Source organism: Lynx rufus, unplaced genomic scaffold (genome assembly GCF_022079265.1).
Source record: "Lynx rufus isolate CCGP_SWC_20201006 ecotype Redwood Valley unplaced genomic scaffold, mLynRuf1.p SCAF_5, whole genome shotgun sequence".
In the NCBI taxonomy this organism is placed as follows: Eukaryota; Metazoa; Chordata; class Mammalia; order Carnivora; family Felidae; genus Lynx; species Lynx rufus.
Window position 1 is genome coordinate 132606756 of NW_025814867.1, and position 5906 is coordinate 132612661.

At 36.7% G+C, this 5906-nt stretch overlaps 1 pseudogene; it reads left to right on the forward strand.

Annotated features, from left to right (window-relative positions):
* The first annotated feature begins 2566 nt into the window (after positions 1-2566).
* On the forward strand, positions 2567-4470 carry LOC124527279 (ribose-phosphate pyrophosphokinase 2-like; annotated as a pseudogene).
* Positions 4471-5906: the final 1436 nt, after the last annotated feature.

Sequence of the window (5906 nt, forward strand, 5' to 3'; positions counted from 1 at the left end):
GATAATGCACAGGAAAGTCCCCATATAATCAATCCTCTCTGAATGTGCCTCTGTTCCAGAAGAATGTAAGAAATTAGGTTTCTCCAAAAAGTGAGAAACCTAATTTCAATGATGATGACTTTTCCTTATTTTCAGTTGAAAAAGGGAAAAGAACTAACTTTGAATTTGAAGTTTTACAAGTCTACATTTTGAGAATATCTTTTTATCCTGAGAATACTTAGAAGAATGTTAATAGTTACTTGCTAACTAATTTGGATATAAATTAAAAAAATAAAGTTAAAAAAACAGTTAATAGTTACTAATGTTGACTCTATTTCAATATGGTAGACCGAGCATATGCATCTAATTACAATATTTTCTGGAACCCTACTAAAACTATAGTAAAGTATGCTTTTAGTAAAGTATTTTTTAAATAAAAACCACTTTATTGAGCTATGACTGACATACAAAAAGTTGCACATATTTAATACATACTACTTTATGAGTTTGAAGATGAACATATGCCCATGAAGTCATCACCATAATCAATCTCATAAACATATCATCACCTCCAAAAGTTGCCTCCCACCCTACTTATTTATTCGTGTGTGTATGTGTGTGATAAGAAGGTTTAATATCCAGGAAATGCAAATCAAAACCATAATGAAATAACACCTCATACCCATTAGTATGGCTATTATCAAAATAACAAAAGATAAAAAGTGTTGATGAGGATGTGGTGAAAGGGAACTCTTGTACACTGTTAATGGTAATGTAAATTGGTACAGCCTTTAGGGAAAACAGTATGGAGTTTCCTCAGAAAAATGAAAAAACAGAATTACCATATGATCCATCAATCCTATTTCTATGTATATACTCAAAGGAAATAAAATCACTATCTTGAAGAGATATTTACACTCTCATGTTTGTTGCAGCATTATTCACAGTAGCCCTATGGAAACAACCTATATAGCTATTAATGGAGGAATGGATAAAGAAAAATGTGGTATGTTTATACAGTGTGATGTTAATTCTGCCTTAAAACGGAAGGAAACCCTGCCATTTGTGACCACATAAAAGAACGTTAAGGACATTATGCTAAGTGAAATAAACCAGACAGAAATAGACAAATGCTGCATGATCTCACGTATATGTGAAATCGAAAACAGCCAAACTCATAAAAGCAGAGAGTAAAATGGTAGTTATCAAGGGTTGGGGATGTGGGAGTAAATGGGAAGATGTTGGTCAAAGGGTACAAACTCTCAGCTATAAGATGAAGAAGTTCTGGAGACCCAATGTACAGCATGGATACTATAATTAGTGGTAATGTGTTGTGTATTTGAAACTTGCTAAGATTTCTTACCCAAAAAAGGGGATAACTAAAAGAATGAACTATTACTACAAATATATTCCATGTATCCATAAGTTAAGACAAGGAAGATTTTTTTAAACCCAAATCAAACTTTAAAGATAAAAATTATATGATGGATATGTTAATTAACTTGATTACAACAATCATTTCACAGTGTATATATATGTATCCAATCACATTGGATATCTTAAATATGTATAGTTCTTATAAGTCAATAATAACTCAATAAAACTGAAAAACAATTACCAGGCACTGAAAAACTAGGAAAATATGAGTCACACTGAGAAAATAAATAAATCAATATAAACTGAACCAGAGCCACTGTTAGAATTAGGAGACAAATACATTAGAACTGTTATTACAAGCGTGCTGGGTGGCTCAGTCATGATCGGCTCAGGTCATGATCTCACGGTTTGTGGGTTCAAGCCCCACATTGGGCTCTATGCTGACAGCTCAGAGCCTGGAGCCCGCTTTGGATTCTGTGTCTCCCTCTCTCTCTCTCTCTGCCCTACCCCCGCCTGTGCGCTCGCTCTCTTTCTCTCTCTCAAAAATAAAATAAACTTAAAAAAGAACTGTTATTATAAATATATTGCACATATTCAAAAATTAAGACATGAAAATTGTTTTTTAAACCCAAATCATGGCTTAGTCAGTTAAGTGTCCAACTTCAGCTCAGGCCATGATCTCATGGTTCGTGGGTTCTAGCCCCAAGCCAGGCTCTGTGCTGACAGTGCAGAGCCTGGAGCCTGCTTGGGATTCTGTGTCTCCCTCTCTCTCTGCCCCTCCCTCGCTCATACAGTGTCTCTATCCCTCAAAAATAAACATTAAAAAAATTTTTTAATTAAATTGAAAGAATCTCTAATATTTAAAAACTAAGAAACATAATTTTAAATAACCCACAGGTCAAAAAAAAAGTAGAAAGAAAAATTAGAATGTATTTTGAACAGAATGAAAATACAATCAATTATTATGGGTTAAATTGTTTTCCTCTAAAATTATATTCAAGTTCTAAACCCCCCAGCATCTCTGAATGTGACCTTATTTGAGAATAGAGTCATTACAGGTATAATTAGTTAACTCAAAATGAGATAATACTGGATATTATAATATTAAACTGGATAATACTGGATAATACTGGATAAGGTGGGCCCTAACCCAATATGACTAGTGCCCTTACAAGAAGAGAAGTGACACATGAAGAAAAGACATCACACGATGACAGGCACAGAGACCAGTATAATGCACCCGCAAGCCAACGTACACAAAGGATCACTGCTACCATCAGAATCCAGGAAGGGGTAAGGAGGACTGTACCAAGAGTCCCACAGGGAGCATGGTCTTGCTGACACCTTGATTCATGACATCTAGCCTCAAGAACTGTGAGAGAATAAAATTTCTTTTGTTTTAAGTCACCCAGTTCATAACACTTTGGTACGGCAGCCCTATAAAACTAATATGACATATCAAAACGTGTGGGATGCCACTAAAAAACAGTACCTAGGGAGAAATTTAAAGCACTTATTGCTTAATACTGGAAAATGAGAATCATCTCAAGTCAATGACATCAGCTTCCAAAGTAGAAAAAAGAAATACAATAAACTTCAGAGCCTAAATTATCTAGAAATCAGAATTAAAAACAAAAACAAAAAAACAATGAAACCAAAAACTGGTTCTTTAATAACAAAGATAAAATGGACATACATTCTAAGCAGTCTATTAGGAGAGAATAAAGGAGAGTAGACACTAGTTCTCCCAATATCAGGAGTAAGGGAAGTAACATAACTATAGATTCTAAGAATATTTAAAAGATAATAAAGGAACATTTTGAACATCTTTATGGCAATAAATTTGGCAACTTAGAGGAAATGGACAAATTCCTCGAAAGCCACAACTTCTAATGGCTACACAAGATATAAAAGTTTTATCTATGAAAAATATTAATTGTAGTTAACTTTCCCACAAAACAAAAATTCCAGGCACAAATAGTTTTACAGATCATTTCTCCCAAAATTCAAGGAAAAAATAATACCATTTCCGCACATATGCTCCTAAAAAGTTAAAAAGAAATAAATAATTCACAGACAATTATATAATGCCAGATTCACCCTGACATCAACACCAGACAGGTACAGCGTGCTTTCCCGCTCCCGAGCCTCAGCCATCTCTGCCACGCCCAGTCACATGCTCTTCAGTGGCAGCTCACACTAGGACCTGTCCCTGTGTGTGGCTGACTGGCTGGGCCTGAAGCTGGGCAAGGTGGTCACTAAGAAGTTCAGCAACCAGGATACCAGAGTCAAGATCGGTGAAAGCGTGAAGCCAAAGATGTCTATAACATCCAGGGTGGTGTGGAGAAATCGACAGCCTGATGGAGCTCCTCATCGTGATCAACGCCTGCAAGATCACGTCGTCCATCATCCAGGGTAACTGCCATGACCCCCGGTTTTCCATACTCTTGACAAGGTAAAAAGGACAAGAGCCATGTTCTGATGTCTGTGAAACTTGTGGCATATATGCTCTTGGTTGCTGGGGCAGACCACATCCTCACCATGGACCTGCATGCCTCTCAGATCCAGTGAGTCTTTGACATTCCAGTGGATAATCTGTACGCGGAGCCTGTAGTCCTGCAGTGGATTCAGGAGAACACCGCCAAGTGGAGGAACTGTATTATCGGTTCACCTGATGCCAGAGGAGCTAAAAGGGTCACATCAATTGCAGACAAGGTAAATGTGGAATTTGCCTTGATTCACAGATAGAAAAAGAATGCAAATGAAGTAGACTGGATGGTTCCTGTGGGCCACATGAAGGACCACATGGCTATCTTTGTGGACAACATGGCTGACATGCGTGGCACTATCTGCTGTGCTTCCAACCAGCTACTCTCAGCAGAAGCCACCAAAATTTATGCTATCCTTTACCCACAGGATCTTCTCTGGGCCAGCTATTTCCAGAATAATGCTGCCTTTGAAGCTGTTGTCACAAACACCATTCCATATGAGGTCAAAAGGAGACACTGTTCCAAGATTCAGGTTATTGATATCTTGATGATCTTGGCTGAGGTAATCCAAAGGGCACACAATGGTGAATCTGTGTTTTACCTGTTCAGCCACATACCACTATAGATCCCAGATGTAAGGTATGAATGAAGCCTACTTTGGCCTCTGAATTGCCAGAGTTTTTCTGACTTTTTAGTTTCAGGACTCAGCAATTATAGGATAATGCAAAAGCACCCAATCTTTGTATACTCCAAGACCCATTGTTTCCCTCTCCTCAAGCTCAAGTCCATTTATTTTCAGTTTGAGGGGAGGGTAGTGGTTATTTGATTTTTCTAAGTGACCTGCTGTTAGTGACACATGTTTCATCATCCTGACTTGTCGAATAGGTGACCTTTTTCTTTGTTTTATCAGTACTTTGAGGCCACAAGTTTCAAGTATATAATTACATTGCAGAAGTTCATAGTTTATATATTCTGAAGGTGCCAGAGATGACTTCAGATTAAAGCTTTCTGTGTAAATAATAATGTCAATGGACATTTGGGTAAAACCCTGTATACAGAATTATACTGAGTGAACCTTGGAAAATTTATAATACCCTGAATTTTGAATTTTTTTTTCAGTAACCAGGTTTCAAATAAACCATTGTGGTTATTGTGCTTAATCTGACCAAATTTTATGTGGCTTTAAGATGGCCACTGACATGTTTACTTTCTGATAAACATTAGACATATCAGAGGCAATGTAGTTCATTATTATTTTTTACTGCAACTTCTAAAAAATATAACTATTACTCACCTGAAATGTCATGTTCTAAAATTTCAAAAGTATCTTTAGCAATAGACTGACTGAGAAAATGTTTACAGAAAGACTCTGCAGGCTCACTGGTCCATTCATGCTGTGCTCTGACTATCCCAGGAAGACAGCTCTTTGAGTGGCTCCTCCTGTCCTGCCATCTAGTTTTATGGTCTATTTTTAGCTCTAGCCTTTACTTTGCCTTTTTTGCAATAATTTCACGTTTTGGATTTCCACCAAAATAAAGACTCCCCTAAATCCCCTCAAGTTTACTAGTCTGATCATTATTTTGATTTGGACATAATAAAAAGTGAATTTTTGTGAGTGCCACCTAAATCATATTTAAGCATTATTTCTTTAGTTTTGATTTCACATTCTTTTGCCTTTTGTAATCAGAAGTAGCAAGTCTCTTAGGCAACTGATTATTTTATTTTTTTTTAATTTTTTTTATTTTTTTATATATATATATTTTTTTAATATATGAAATTTATTGTCAAATTGGTTTCCATACAACACCCAGTGCTCATCCCAAAAGGTGCCCTCCTCAATACCCATCCCCCACCTTCCCCTCCCTCCCACCCCCCATCAACCCTCAGTTTGTTCTCGGTTATTAACAGTCTCTTATGTTTTGGCTCTCTCCCACTCTAACCTCTTTTTTTTTTCTTTTTTTTTCTTCCCTTCCCCCATGGGTTTCTGTTAAGTTTCTTAGGATCCACATAAGAGTGAAACCATATGGTATCTCTTTCTCTGTATGGCTTATTTCACTTAGC